Source organism: Dermochelys coriacea, chromosome 4, assembly GCF_009764565.3.
Source record: "Dermochelys coriacea isolate rDerCor1 chromosome 4, rDerCor1.pri.v4, whole genome shotgun sequence".
Lineage (NCBI taxonomy): Eukaryota > Metazoa > Chordata > Testudines > Dermochelyidae > Dermochelys > Dermochelys coriacea.
In genome coordinates, this window is record NC_050071.1 from 72898339 (window position 1) to 72913818 (window position 15480).

General features: G+C 38.9%; 1 long non-coding RNA gene across 1 annotated transcript; it reads left to right on the plus strand.

The window, feature by feature from the left end:
• The first annotated feature begins 263 nt into the window (after positions 1-263).
• On the plus strand, positions 264-12269 carry LOC119854318. Its single transcript, XR_005292413.2, has 3 exons — positions 264-683; positions 4018-4078; positions 11558-12269. It is a non-coding gene; the product is annotated as an uncharacterized LOC119854318 (long non-coding RNA).
• Positions 12270-15480: the final 3211 nt, after the last annotated feature.

Consider the following 15480-nt stretch of genomic DNA (forward strand, 5'->3'; position numbering starts at 1 on the left):
TCAGTAATCTGCTTTGCTCTGTCATTTCTTATATTCACTTAAAATTCACCTTTTGTAGTTAAACTTATTTCTTGTTTATAATATAACCCAGTTTATGTAATTTCTAATGGGGGGAGGGGGGAAGAAGTTGTGCATATTTCCCGCCACATTGAGGGAGGGGGCAAATCTCATAAAACATTTGGGTTTGTACCCTTTAAAGGCAGTGGGCACCAGAGTGTTGGGGCAAGCCCCTCAGGCTGAATCTTTCCAGAGCAGATCTCTGTCTCTCTGTGCAGCGGGGTGTGGCTCTGCCTGTGTGCTTGGTTAGAAGAGGCTTGTGAGCCTAACCCAGCAAGGCCAAGTAAAGGGGAACCCACTCTTACAGAATACACTGGCTCAATAGCATCCCAGCATATCAGGTGATCCCCTAAGGGGTTCAAACCTGTCACACCCCTCTCCCAGCCTCCAACAATACAAAAATGTCATTCATTCATTTTATGAATGCACTGTAGTTTTAGCCATGTTGGTCCCAGAATATTAGCGAGACAAGGTGGGTGAGGTGGTATCTTTTACTGGACCAACTTCTGTTGGTGAGAGAGACCAGCTTTCGAGCCACACAGAGCTCTTCTTCAGCTCATCTTCAACAGGATTGGGAGATGCTAAGTGCTGCAAAAAGCAGCAAGAAATACCCCTGGAGAATGTAGGTGAGTACTGCTTATTGCTAATTATTAATTATTATTATTGATGATGATGATATCGCGAGGAGGGATGGGATAAGCACGCTAAAAAAACAGATCCTTATTTTTGAAATAGTGTTGGCAACTCTATTGATCTGAAACTTTTTTTTCAAGAAAACCAGAAAATTCATTATATGCACAGCTCTAATAATGGGCCAAATGGTGTCACTGCTTTTTAGGCAGAATATCCCTTGAAATTAATGGTGTATTCTGTTTAAAAATTCACGATGGAATATAGCCAAAACCCATTTCCAGATAATGTGCCACATTCAGAGGTGATGAGTAAGGAAACCTTTCTGAGCTTAAGGGAGAGTGAGTGAACATGAAGGAGAAATCACACCAGTTTAATTTGAATTAGTGTTTTAGAGACATTTATTTTGCTTTTATCTTAAACCTGTTCCCAATAAGCATAAGCTAAACTGAAATAAAACCACTGTAAAATGAAATGTGTTTACACAATCTTTTGAACCATTGACTATATCCATTTAGAAGTCACACTTAAATTATATAACTTTCTTGTGTAGATAAGCCCAGGAGAACTCAGAAGCAGCAGAAAGTGGGTAAAAACATGTTTTTTATGTTTTTTCTACTGCTCCTCTCTACTTCTTAATGTGCAAATTAAAAGAGGCTCAATTCCTTTAGATAGAGTGGGCATAAATTCAGAGGCAACGGTTGGAGGAGGTGTATAAGTTGCCTGTCAGTAAGGCCTTGTCTAAACTAAATAATTAAGTTGACCTACATTAAGTCAATGTACCAGCCACCACAGTGATTTCTGCAGGTTTTCACACTACTCTCCTGCTGGTGGTGGTGCGTGTCCTCACCAGGACTGCTTGCATTGACTTAAGTGGGGCAGATGGGGGGGGAAGGGCTGAGTGCCCAGGCCATCAGCTCCATGCCGGGCTCTCATCTGGGAGCACCAGATGGGGCTCCTGTCAGGCAATGTATGTAACACAGTGTCTACACAGACATTGTGCTGCCCTAACTACATCGACCTAAGCACATGCTTCTCATAGAGGTGGAGTTGCTACGTCGGTGTAGTGGGGGACTTGTATCGGTGGGAGCAATGCTGTAGTGTAGATATTTATAGAGTTAGGTTGATGTAAGCTGCTTTGTGTCAACATAACTATGTAGTATAGATGTGTCCTAAATAGGTGTGAATTTAAGAGGGACTAAGCTGGTGTGTAACTTAACACGAAGAAACTGGAAAACACCAACATAGACTTTATCTCATCTCACCACACATTCTCCTAGACTCAGTTAGAGTCGCACCTGCTTATCACTAAGTAACTTGTACAACTGTTTACACCACCTATCACTTAGGAGCCCTAGAACTCGCCTATGAATTTGGCCCAAAGTATGGACAGATTCAAGGTAACATAGGAATGAAGATTCTTAAAATTAATCTGGAGATACAGATTAAAATGTGCCCTGTTAAAGAAGCATTGTGTACTAGCAACATCTATACTTCTAAGGAGAATGGGAGGTAACAGCTGAGAAGTTTACTTGCATCTTTCCTAATAAACTTGGATGTTAAGAAGAATATCAAAGCCAGTGAATTGGAACCAGTGATGGAAAAGCTGTCAGAATTTGTATGTGCATGGAAAAGAACTGTAAACATTTCTTATATAGAAGATGAAAAATACTGCTGTTTTGGTCCTGTTCTATTCTGTTAATGCTATATCCTTGAACTTTGTTTTCTTTCAAATCATAAATCTAACAAGACTGAAACAATTGTAATAACAGGAAACGATAAAGATGGCCATAAACATACATGCTGACCAGTTATTGATTTGTAAAAACAGCCACAGAATATCAAGAAATGGTTTCTAATGATATTCCAAGAAATGCAATAACCATTTGCCTGTATAAGAAAGTAAGTTTAAAAGCACACAAATTCATGTGGTATCAGTTCCATTAACAAAATGAATGATGGCAAAGAATGTTAATGAGCTGATACACATGGGTAGACATATGTGTATAAATGTGTAATTATGTATTTTCATTTTGTGTGTGTGTGTGTGTGTGTGTGTGTGTGTATACATATAGTGGGGGAGAGAGGAACTCTCTACATACATGTATTTCTACCTGCTCCTGTATTTTCACTCCATGCATCTGATGAAGTAGGTTCTAACCCACAAGGCTTATGCCCAAATAAATTTGTTAGTCTCTAAGGTGCCACAAGGACTCCTCGTTATCTCTCTATATAGGCACAGTTAAAATACAAGAGAATCAGGAAATACAAAAAATATAAGGCTCCTACACCATTACTACCTTCATCCCACTGCACAATGTTTTTGTGTTATACGTGAACATTTGTTAAATGTGTAACAAGGAAATCAAGGAGAGAAAATAATCCATATGTGTTACAGGATTTAGTTATTGTTGAAGTATGAACTCTAATCCTTGCATTCCCTGATTTCTTTTTATTTTAAATCTAATAATTTTTTTTTAAAAATTATAAAAGTAAATATAAAAATTAGGTTGATAGACTTTGCCTTTGATGCATCCAAAAAAAAAAAAGGCTTTAAATCTCCTATTTGCTTAAAGGAAGTTAGTTGTCTTCGAGGCCGAGGCTCCAGGGGCAGGCTCGGCGTGCCGTTCCATTTCACTTGGAATCTTCCATCGTCTGTTTCCCTGGATTTAAATGACATCATTAAGGACTGCAGGTGGGAATTTTTGAATCCAGATCAAGCTGCCCTTTGCCTGAAAGCTGGTTCTTTTGCATGCCTGGGGCTGCTTTTCAATCCAGATCAACTGGGCTCAGGTGAAAGCTACGAAGCCGTTTCTGGCACAGTTTCAGCTGGGAGACTGCCAAGGCTGTGGCTTTCTTGGGAGCGACGGGGCATAGTTTACCAAGTGACTGAAAGACACCCTAACACCCACTCCTGTCTCCCCCAAATCCATTGGGTTGTAACTGGTGATGGCTTTATATTCTCTGGCACCTGGGATAGTTTTATCCTATTTAGTCTATTGAGTCTTTTTATTTTAAGTCTTAATTTTTTTAAAAACAATGGGGGAAAGATGAGTAAACTTCACCAATACACATTTTTGGTTGCCCCACAACACTGCCACCTCAGTACCTCTATAAAATACCTTTAGGAAACAATGTAATGGGTTCAGAATAGCTATTTTTCCCCAAAAAAGCTTGTGTTCTATTAACACTTCCTTTGAATGCTGAATAGAAAGATGTGTGTTTGGTGACAGCTCTCCATCTCAGCTGTAGCTCACGAAAGCTTATGCTCTAATAAATTTGTTAGTCTCTAAGGTGCCACAAGTACTCCTTTTCTTTTTGCGAATACAGACTAACACGGCTGCTACTCTGAAACCAGTGAGTCTGAAATTTGTGGAAGAATATGGCAGAGGTAAGGATGTTCAGAGGAAAACTGAAAATCAGTGAGATGAAATGTACTGGAATAGCTCTGTGAGCAGTGGGTGGAGGCAGTTGTCAGAGCAACAATGCTTTTGGGACTGCTCTGATCAGAATCTTAATAGCTTGTTTTAACCCCTTTGTTGCTAATTGTCTGGGTCACACGCTGTGGTGTTGCTGTTTCATAGTTAAATAGAATGGGATATTTCTAATGTTCAGCAACACCATTGCTGTGTACTGCTGAACATTTTACCTGGATGTTTGGTAGCCAACTGAAAGCATAATCTTATCTAGAGGTTAAATCTGTGTTAAATAAGTCTGTGAATCTGGAGATAAGATGTGAAATTCTGGCTCCCCTGACGTAGAAGGCAAAATTCTGACTAACTTCAGTGGGGCCAGGATTTCAGCCCTGGATTCTAATCTAATTTTCCAGCTGATTTGCTATATAACTAGAGCCATGCATGGCTACAAAATTTGAATCTACAGCCATCTGGGATGTGGCTATTTGCAGATATAAAGCACAGATCCACGGATTTGCAAGGCTCTATATATGACCTTATTCACATGACTTGATGTTCATGTGCACATCAGTTTCCCCACCAGTAATATGAGGATACTCCTTCTCCGTCTGATATGGATGTTCTGAGGCTAAATTCTTTAATGTTTAGAAAGAATGGTGAGATCTTCAGGTGAGAGGTGTGATAAAGAATGCAAAGTGTTATAAAATCTTGAGTGCTGTGAAAGACACCTCAGACAGCATCTTTAAATAAATTTAAATGTCATTGAATATGCACTACTTTAGACATGAAAAAGTGTCCTGCCATATGCATAATGCATCAGTTTTCTTTGAACATTGTCCCATTTTAGCCAAAAGTAATTTTTTAAAGCTATTCAAGAACCCTTGCAAAATCTCAGCGAAAATTATTACAAACATACTGGGAATCCTTCTCCTACATCATGTTGGGAAGTTTTCTTCCCACTGAGGATTTCTCTTTCCTCTGTAAAAAGAAAAGGAGTACTTGTGGCACGTTAGAGACTAACAAATTTATTTGAGCAAAAGCTTTCGTGAGCTACAGCTCACTTCATTGGATGCATTTGGTGGAAAATACAGAGGGGAGATTTATATACACAGAGAACATGAAACAATGGGTTTTATCATACACACTGTAAGAAGAGCGATCACTTAAGATTAGCCATCACCAGCAGCGGGGGCGGGGGGGAAAGGAGGAAAACCTTTCATGGTGACAAGCAAGGTAGGCCATTTCCAGCAGTTAACAAGAACATCTGAGGAACAGTGGGAGGTGGGGGGGAGAAATAACATGGGGAAATAGTTTTACTTTGTGTAATGACTCATCCATTCCCAGTCTCTATTCAAGCCTAAGTTAATTGTATCCAGTTTGCAAATTAATTCCAATTCAGCAGTCTCTCGTTGGAGTCTGTTTTTGAAGCTTTTTTGTTGAAGGATAGCCACCCTCAGGTCTGTAATCGAGTGACCGGAGAGATTGAAGTGTTCTCCGACTGCTTTTTGAATGTTATAATTCTTGATGTCTGATTTGTATCCATTTATTCTTTTATGTAGAGACTGTCCAGTTTGACCAACGTACATGGCAGAGGGGCATTGCTGGCACATGATGGCATATATCACATTGGTAGATGTGCAGGTGAACGAGCCTCTGATAGCGTGGCTGATGTGATTAGGCCCTACGATGGTATCCCCTGAATAGATATGTGGACAGAGTTGGCAACGGGCTTTGTTGCAAGGATAGGTTCCTGGGTTAGTGGTTCTGTTGTGTGGTGTGTGGTTGCTGGTGAGTATTTGCTTCAGGTTGGAGGGCTGTCTGTAAGCAAGGACTGGCATGTCTCCCAAGATCTGTGAGAGTGATGGGTCATCCTTCAGGAGAGGTTGTTGATCTTTGATGATGTGTTGGAGAGGTTTTGGTTGGGGGCTGAAGGTGATGGCTAGTGACGTTCTGTTATTTTCTTTGTTGGGCCTGTCCTGTAGTAGGTGACTTCTGGATATTCTTCTGGCTCTGTCAATCTGTTTCTTCACTTCAGCAGGTGGATATTGTAGTTGTAGGAATGCATGATAGAGATCTTGTAGGTGTTTGTCTCTGTCTGAGGGGTTGGAGCAAATGCGGTTATATCGTAGAGCTTGGCTGTAGACAATGGATTGTGTGGTATGATCTGGATGAAAGCTATAGGCATGTAGGTAGGAATAGCGGTCAGTAGGTTTCCGATATAGGGTGGTGTTTATGTTACCATCGCTTATTAGCACCATAGTGTCCAGGAAGTGGATCTTTTGTGTGGACTCCTCCAGGCTGAGGTTCATGGTGGGATGGAAATTGTTGAAATCATGGTGGAATTCCTGAAGGGCTTTTTTTCCATGGGTCCAGATGATGAAGATGTCATCAATGTAGCACAAGTAGAGTAGGGGCATTAGGGGACGAGAGCTGAGGAAGCGTTGTTCTAAGTCAGCCATAAAAATGTTGGCATACTGTGGGGCCATGCGGGTACCCATCGCAGTGCCGCTGATTTGAAGGTATACCTTGTCCTCACCCATAACTATTTCACATTTGGGGACAAAGTCACAAAGTTCAGCCACCAGTTTAGCCGTGACATTATCGGGGATACTGTTCCTGACGGCTTGTAGTCCATCTTTGTGTGGAATGTTGGTGTAGAGGACTTCTACATCCATAGTGGCTAGGATGGTGTTTTTAGGAAGATCACCAATGGATTGTAGTTTCCTCAGGAAGTCAGTGGTGTCTTGAAGATAGCTGGGAGTGCTGGTAACGTAGGGCCTGAGGAGGGAGTCTACATGGCCAGACAATCCTGCTGTCAGGGTGCCAATGCCTGAGATGATGGGGCATCCAGGATTTCCAAGTTTATGGATCTTGGGTAGCAGATAGAATACCCCAGGTCGGGGTTCTACGGGTGTGTCTGTGTGGATTTGTTCTTGTGCTTTTTCAGGGAGTTTCTTGAGCAAATGCTATAGTTTCTTTTGGTAACTCTAAGTGGGATCAGAGGGTAATGGCTTGTAGAAAGTGGTGTTAGAGAGCTGCCTAGTAGCCTCTTGTTCATACTCCGACCTAGTCATCATTTTGCTTTAAAAAAAAGAAGGCCTCAGTCATTAAAGGTGTAAAATAAGACTTGAACAAAAATCAATATATGCTTTATTGATGTGCATTTTAAACTCACAAAAAGATGGACATTTCTGGACATGTTTGGGACACGTCTGGACACACCTGAGGTTTTTCCCATTCACAAACCGCGCCACAATGCAGTCATTTTCTGGTAAACCATTTCTGTACAATTTTACAATCTGATCAAAATATAAACCCTTACTACATTTCTTTTAAATAGAAGTTCCTCCTTACTTAAGGAGGAAGACCAAAGTATCTTCAAATATGTTTTTGTTCATATTATTTCTGTTGAATGGAGGAGATAATATCTCATAAAGTGTGAAAGTGATTCTCAATGACAAACAGAAAAGGAGTACTTGTGGCACCTTAGAGATTAACAAATTTATTAGAGCATAAGCTTTCGTGAGCTACAGCTCACTTCATCGGATGCAGGCATCCGATGAAGTGAGCTGTAGCTCACGAAAGCTTATGCTCTAATAAATTTGTTAGTCTCTAATGTGCCACAAGTACTCCTTTTCTTTTTGCGAATACAGACTAACACGGCTGCTACTCTGAAATCAATGACAAACGCTTGCCCATGCTAAAACATAACAAGAAACAAAGAATGGCTGCCTACAAAACTGTTTTAAATAAGTTATTCCCCCTAAAACTCAAGACAGCCCTCTTATCCCCATGTCCTGTTCTCTATGGCTGTGGCTTTTGTCTTTTTTAAAAAATTTTTATTGTAAAACCATCACGTGATGGGGTTTTAATTGCACCCTATACTTCTAAAGCTTTCTTTACAATTTACAGGTAGTGTGGTTTTTGTCTGGTTATCTTTTTGTATTCTGAGCAATTCACATGCTGCTTCAAATAGGCCTCACTGAATGCTATTTTTTATTGAAATAACATTTAAATCCTCCTTAATCAAGGATTTTTATATTCTATACAGGCCTTCTTTACAATTTATAACAGTTTTTTTAAAAGTTACTGTTAAAAGGGGCCTCTTTATTTCACTACAAAACAAGTAAGTCTATTTAAACAGTTTTTAAAAAGTTAAATATATTGTGAATGGTAATATTGCTATTTCTTTACCATTAACATACCTGTAAACAGCTGTTGATCTTACTAAATTAAAATCTTTGTGTTCAGTAAAACTTGGTAACTCTTTAAGTTTACATTATTTAATTTTAATCCTCTGCTTTTGCTGCAAAAAAAAAAAAATGTAAAAGCAGAAGGGCCTGCTTACAATAGGTCTAATTTTTATTAAAATAACATTTGATTGTGTTAAACTTTAATCATATCAAAGAATGTTTTTTTGAACACTGTATGTTTAGTAAGCATTAAATGCAGGGGAAAAGTCAGAAAAGGGGAGATCTTGCAAAATTGCATGAAGGCAGACTGATCGCTGTGTGCTGGAAAATAAGTTTTGCTAGTCAGAAGGCTGTTGTCTTCATATGCTACCAGTAGATATAACACCTTATGCCTTTAGTAGTTCTAAAATGCTTATGTGAAACTACAGCGATGCGCAAAGAACAACGGTATTGCTCAGTCCTTGGCATCGGCTTAATCATGTTTGTGCTGGGCCATATTCTTCTTATTTGTTAGTCTCTAAGGTGCCACAAGTACTCCTGTTTTTGCAGATATAGACTAACACGGCTGCTACTCTGAAAACTATGGGCCTGATTTTTAAGTCTCTGAAGCCTGATTTGTTTAAGGCAGTGTTAAAAGTAGAAATGCATGCTGTCAAGTATGCATATGCCCACCAATCTGGGGGTGGAAAATTAGACCCTGCAGATAAATAAACATAATCAAGAATAAAGAAACATAATCAATATTGTTATAGACAAAACACATTGCAAACTAGGCAAGAAAGAAAGTAACTCAGGTCACCTTGTGTACATGAAAGACAAGTTCAATTGGTTTGCTTCTTTTTGTCTCCTTTCAAATACCTTTTAGAAGAGTATCCTTTTTATTGCTGTTCAGTGCTTCTGCAAGTAGTGGTCTCCTGATGATAGGTAAATTGAGTAAACCTTTTCATTTTACTGACAATTTTGTCATGGAGGAATATCAATTCCTATAGAAAAATTACTGTAAACTAATTCAAAGCTCACAGTAGCATAATTATGCAGTTTACAGTTAATAGGTGTCACAAAGCAACCTTAAATCCTTTTGGGATTCAAGGTGTGCATGTGTGTGTGTGTGGGGGGGGAATTTCAGAAGCTAAGAATAAGGTTACAGAAGGGATTCACAATTGACATGTCTATAAATGGGTTGGGGAAGGGGGTTCTGTTGCTATATAATTTTTCTCCTTTATTGTAAAACAACTTTTTAAGTGCTTATTTTATATAAAAACATACCAACTACATTATAAAGGCTAATATTGCTATTTCTTTACTATTGACATGTCTGTAAACAGGGGTTGATCTTACTAAATTAAAATATTTTGTTTAGTAAAACTTGGCAGCCCTTTAGGCTTACAGCAACTTATTATTGACAGTTTTCATACTTTACTCAGTTGTTTTGATACTTTGAAAACACTATTTTTAAGAGGCTATGCTAGTGTAGCTTACACCTTTTTGTCATGGAGCTTTTACAAATATTTAAAAAAAAATAGCCTCTCTTTCCTAGCATAAAATTGTAAAACATTTTTATATTAAGTCTGTTTAAACAGTTAAAAAACTTTGTAAATGGTAATATTGTTGTTTACCACTAACATTTTTGTACTCAGAAGGCTTTGACATCTACACACCTGTTCCTTTTCATTAACTTAATGACCCTGGCTTTAGTTTAATGGTAACTAAACAGATTTTTAAAACAAGCTTGCTGGTTCAAATAGGCCTTAGTAATGTGTGGTGTGTGGTTTTTTGTTTTTGTTTTTTAAACTAAGGTCCTGTGGTTTTAACCCTGGGATGTTTTCCCCCCTTATTTTTACATTAAGTTAAAAGGGTGTCTCTTTTGACAGCACTTTTAAAAGCATACTGCTGTGGTTTTTATAACCGACAGGTTTGTTTCATTTAATAAAATAAAACAAAGTAATATGTAAAGCAACCATACAAGTCTTCTGTATTTTACACAGTATCTGTTCATGGGTCCCTGGCAAGTCTAATTAGTCTTACCTGTTTTTAAAATGTAGAGAGAGCCACAGCTGCAGCCTGTGATGTATCATTTTAACAAAATTTATAAACCCAAAACAAACACAGGAGCTGGTATCTGTGTCTCAGCACATTGGCTGCAAACATTTGCTCTAACTTTTTGATGAGTCAAAAAAAATTCATACTAAAATCCTCAGTAAATTAAAGTTTAATATAACTTTCACTTGTATTTATTAAAAAGTTACAAATTGGGGGTGGGGTATGGAAGAGAAGCAGTCGTCTTATATGTAACAAAAACTGCTTTTGGTAACTGCCCTTTTGCTGCAACTTTAAAATTTTCTTACTAAAAATGACCAATGTAAGCAAAAAATAGGGGAAAAACTTTCTTTATCACTTTTATAAACCGAGCTTCATGCAATCACAAAACAATGGCTTCTTCAAATAACAAGGAAGGATGTTTATCTCACTGTTTTATGAAGTTCTTGAATATGACATTCCTAAAGGAAGTTTGTCCTTGGTCTACATTTGAAAAAAACATTAAAGAAAAATGTATGTATGGTGGGGGGGAAAACAGACTCCTTATCTCTATGTTAACTTTTTCACATAAGCTGGTTTTCTTTTCTTTTTTTATAAACCTAAAGTTATGTTAGCATTCCCTGCAATTAATTAAAGTAATATGTAAAGCAATTATACAAGTCTTTTTTTGTATTTTACATAGATTTACTTCTAATAAAAATATTTTGTTATATTGTAAATAAAATTCAGCCTTTACAAAGCTAAAGAAAACAAAATTCTTATCTCTGGTAAAAAAAAGTATAATTTCTTTACAAAAGTTTTTTCCTTTAGGAAAATCTTTTAAAAGCAAGCCTAGGGGTTTCATATTACGTACTGGTCATCTAACAGTCTTCTTATCTCTTACAAATGTTGCTTTTGGTAACTGTGCTCTTGCTGCAGCTTCATATTATCCTCACTAAAAATAATAAGTGTTAGTAAAAACCTAGGGAAACTTTTTATCACTTTTATAAACTGGCTGTTACTAAGGGTTTGTAGTTTTAACCCTGGAGGTATTTCTGCATGCTATTTCTTTTTATTGAAACACGTATGTAAAAGTGCTAAATTAAGGAAAAGGTGGTGAGAAAATGTTCCTTCAAATAGGCTTGTCTTTTAAGTGTTTATTCATTTACAAAACTTAATTTAAAAGTCGATTTTCAGTAAAACTCCAAGTAAATAAAAAAGGCTGTGGGAATATGCTTCCTGCAGGGCTTATCTCAGGAGGGGTGGTGCACGGAAAGGAAGAAGGTGGCAGTGGACTGTAGAACTGCTTCTGATTGGTCCAGTATAGTTATCATTTCACTGTGGACAGCTGCTGGGTAAGTTTGCTGCTTGTCTGCCTGACTGTCTTTCTCTCTCGCTGCTGCTCTCTATACTTTACCCCCTCACTAGCCATGTGTTCTGCTAACTAACAAAGAAGTATTTTTCTCTCTTGCTGTTTTCTATACTTTACTTATTTCACTGAACACAGGCTCTCTAGCTAATTTTTAAAATTCCCTTTTTTCTGTCATGCTTTCTGTCAGCCTAATTCTTTTTTTTACCTTTATATTTTCTTTTTATTTCAATTTTTTTCTATTCTATAACCTTTATTCCGGAAAACTTTTTTCTTTAAAACCCTCACTCCTCAATAAACCAACATCTTTGTTTTCTTTGAAATGATAACCAACCTCTCTTCTTACTAAACCTAACCAAACAATCTTTATTTTTTTAATCTGCTTTCTTTAAGTTCTCTCTCAAAACCCAGTCAAACGTGTCGAAACACAAGCACACAATATTTCCCTTTTCCTCCTTCCTACCCCCCACCCTACCCCAAATCAAAATGGCTGATGGCACCAAACCTGGACATGACTGGAAATGGAGGGCGGGACATAAATCCTAAATGGGGCATGGAAACCTGTCAAAGAATACATGGTGATGAGTGTTATAGAGAGGTTAACTACTCTCAGACATGCACACAGTGTATTTACATAGCTTCAACATTTTAATCTCAGGAAAAGGATTCAGTTAGTCCACTACTGAACTTCCAAACTTAAATCAGATTTATTTCCAGCTGTTTTGACAAAGGATTTGAATTCTACAGCGTGTTTTATGTTCACTGATTTTAAAAAGTTCAGGAAAAGAGCAAAATTTACAATATGTCAGTGGACAAAGTATAAGGTAATGAACAAATTATAAGATTTACAACAAAATATGATTTTCATACTCATCAGACCTGTGTGATCCTGTATGGAATGTCATCTAAAAGAATAACAGTGTGACAGAATTGGATTCTTGGACTCTTCATGCATAGTCAGATTGTACTATTTAAAATAAATGTTTCAACATCAAAACCACCAGCAGGGGGAACCAAAATACCCTAGAAAGCCCTATATGTTCCTCACCATCAGCATAACTGAATGAAGCCATATGCAGTAACTTCATTGAAACGTGGTTAGACTTTAGCCTAAGTACCAATTCAAAATGTTTTGATCTCACATCTGCAATGACACTTCCTCTCTGAGCCAGATGATCCTTTCCCGAGATAAAATGCATGGGTGATTTTTAACAGAACATTCCCATGAGAATTTCCCACTGGAGTTTCTCTGTCAGCATCTTGTTGGAAAGTGGGGATGCCCATTTGAAGAAAAGCGGCTCAAAAACCTGGCAGATGTGCATAAAACCTTGTATCCACAACTGCTCTAGGCCCTGGTCTCACATCCCTTTCCTTGGCAGTGTGGCTCCACTGAAGCTGCACTGCCAGGGATCCCAGGTTCAAATCGCTGCTCTGGATTTGCTTATGTCTCTGTGTGCTTAAATCTAATAAACTGCAGTGTTAGACAAGAGCATGCTTACTTGCATTTAATCCTTGATGAGACAGAGTTGCTGTGTTCCTATTGATTTATTTCTGACACCACCGGGCGTGGAATAGTTAAATTACTGCTGTTTTGGGTTCTGAAAAACATGGGTAATGCTACCACTGAGTAACTGTAGGTGGAAACAAAATATAAGTCTTCACAGCGGAATGAAGTTTGCAGGTCTGTCTCTTTATATAGCCTGTAATAATACCACATTACTCCCAGAGATTGCGTGTTTTGTCCCTTTTTAATCATGATGTCAAGTGAGGGCTCTAAGACGGGGTTCGCATTCACTTGTGCTGCTTCATTCTCTGTGCTGTGGACCCCCTTTTTTGGGGGAAAATTCTTGTGGGCAGTCAGTGTTTGGGAGAGCCCATAAACTGCAAAACTACCTATTGTGGTTGCCAGGAGATGGGCCTATGCCTGCCCAAAACTAAAGGCCTCTCAACTGGGGAGGAGCCATTGAACCCATCCCACAAGTAAATACTGGGAACAACAAATGGAAAAATAGGAGAGAAGATCAAAGGATAAATCTCATGTAACTGGAAGGGAACACTAAGCAGAGAACGTCCAACAGAGCCCACTCCCCTTCAAAGGCATTGAAGGAATCAGTGGACACCACCCAGAGGAACTTTGCCTGGAAGTATCATTGGATAAGGGAATAGGCCCCACTGTCACAAAAAATACCTGCCAGCCTCATCCTGAGTGATGGATGACCAGCTTGGCCACTGCCAGGAGGAGGCTGACATGGAGATCCCACCACTTTGTGGGGCCACAGATGTAGGTATGCATAAATTAGGAGGTGCAGGGAAAAGTACAACCAGAACCTCAGTAAGAGGTTCTAAAAGAGTTTGAAGAGGGTCTGCAACCTGATGCACCCTACGAAAATGTGTGCCAGGATCTCCCTCTTGTTGCAAAAGAGATAGGCATTGAGAGAGTTCTTGAACTGCACCAGGAACATGTCCATGCTAATAGCTCTGTGGAAGAGTTGCCACCTAATATCCTAGCAGGCTGTGGAACCATAGTGGTGAGTACAGGTTGGCCCTCTGGGGTTCCTCATCCTCCTCGGGTGGCAGTAGGTTCTGCCACTTGGTGTCAGGGTGGGACGTGAGAGCAAGGAAGTAAATGGCATGAAGCATGAGTGCATAAAGATGTTGTCTGGGTGTGAGTTAGAAATCTGGGTGTGGTTTAGAGTTTAGTGAACTGGCTGGATGTTGCTCAGGAGGCATGTTGGGGATAGCTGGAGAGGCTCACAGGGCAGGGGCCTGATGACGAGTTCCGGAGGGGGAAGGTTGGGCATGGAGCACCCTCCTGCAGGACCCACTTGAGGAAAGCAAGAGAGTCAGGAGGCAAGGATAACTTCTCGTTTTATAAGCTTCAGGCCTAGGGGACTGGGCAGAAGTATGGAGTCCAGGGTCCTCTGAGGCCCAAACATATCTTCAGGGATGTATATGTGTAAGGGAGTAGAACCCTTGCTCTAAAATGCAAGTGAGTAATCCTGTCACAGAAATCTACAGATTCTCTACAAGTGAATGCTCTGAGGGCCTGAAACTCTGCACCTTTTGTTACATCTGTTCAAAATGGTTGTGTGAAACATTTTATACCCACTTTGCACTGATTTAAATAGGCTCATGGTATTAGGAAATTAGCCCCATTTTCCACTCCCCCAGCTTCCTCAATAATGTGTGGCTTTATTGGCTTATGCCTTTTATGGACTGGTAGTTTCTTCAGTTTCTAATTTTTTTTAATCACAAAATCTCCATCTTATCTTTTACCATGTTTGTGGATTTTTAAAGCTACCCTGTACAGAAGATTAGTCTTATTTTGTTGTATGTATGTCTTGGTGCTATTTTATCTTTACATCTGTTTCAGAAGCAGTGAGGCACTGATGTGAACCCAATTTTCAGGAAAAGTGCACTGCAAACTTTCGGTTATGAGCTTTAAATCTCCCATGACAACGTTATTTAAATGGACAGATAAACCAAAAATGTCCATTTCTCTCAGACAATTGAAACTACCTGTGCTTTAAACCCAAAGTAATCTGTTTTTAAACCTGTATTCAGATTTTTGTCCCAAGAAGAGGGTTTTTGTATATTATGTACAAGTTTCCTGTTTCTTCTCAACAACAATTCTGTTCTGTTTAGGTTCTTACCTTGGTGCCTCACCTAATTAGACCTCAAACCCATCATGCACTTATACAAGTTAACAAGACTCTGCAGTATATAGCAGTGGTTCACAGACCCCAAAGAGAGTATAAATCTCAAAAGCCATGTCCTACTCACACAAGTACTTTAACAT